Source organism: Octopus bimaculoides, chromosome 4, assembly GCF_001194135.2.
Source record: "Octopus bimaculoides isolate UCB-OBI-ISO-001 chromosome 4, ASM119413v2, whole genome shotgun sequence".
Lineage (NCBI taxonomy): Eukaryota > Metazoa > Mollusca > Cephalopoda > Octopoda > Octopodidae > Octopus > Octopus bimaculoides.
Window position 1 is genome coordinate 34,535,430 of NC_068984.1, and position 824 is coordinate 34,536,253.

At 31.7% G+C, this 824-nt stretch overlaps 1 protein-coding gene across 1 annotated transcript in view; it reads right to left on the minus strand.

Moving 5' to 3' along the window:
- The window catches only part of LOC106875874 (opioid-binding protein/cell adhesion molecule homolog), a 574,302-nt gene that overhangs the window by 410,617 nt on the left and 162,861 nt on the right, over positions 1-824 (minus strand). The gene's annotated exons all lie outside the window — the stretch shown is intronic.

Genomic DNA, 824 nt, shown 5'->3' on the forward strand with positions numbered 1-824 from the left:
TATATATATATATATATATATATATATATGCAAACAGAGATAAAGGATGAAAATATTTTACGGGTACATAAGAATTTAAAAGAAAGATAATTAACGATTTTCTGTAATCAATGCTTTACAAAATTGTGATTGATTAAAGTAGTTGTAAGTTCAAATCGAATAACAGAGAAGCCTGTGGTGGCTATAATGTGAGAGAGATTTCGGTATATAAAATTTGTTTTCACTCTCTAAATATATTCTACAAATGTCAAATCCTGTAAATAGTCTTAGCCATTCTGCCACTAACAAAGTTGCTTCCTACATTGAAATACATGCGATAGCTACTTGATAATATACAATCTACTTCCATTAGCACAGACATATTTCATATTACTGTAGCTCAAAACACTGTGAAGTATTCTACTTACTTCAAATACGATGAGTGGTCACACGATGAATTGTCATCGTCAGCAGCATGTAAATGCATTGAAATAAGCACACATAGCCGCATGCACACACGTACACACAAGCACACACTGACTGTCTCACACACACAAACCCATAATGATTGAAATCAGAAGTATCTAGCAGTAATTAGGGAACTTGTTATTCTGATCTATGTCCAATTTAAATAATGATCTGTTCCTTATGTGTATGTGACTCGTTAGTAAAGTTACTTTGATCTCGTTACAATTCAGTCAGAGTGTCTTTTTTTTTAACTGTGTAGCTGTTTCTCTCTCTTATTATATGTCTATATGTATATGTGAACACGTGTAAGCGTATCTCCATCTATACATGAACTTGCAAGCACACATATCGAAAAGAATTTATATATATATATATAT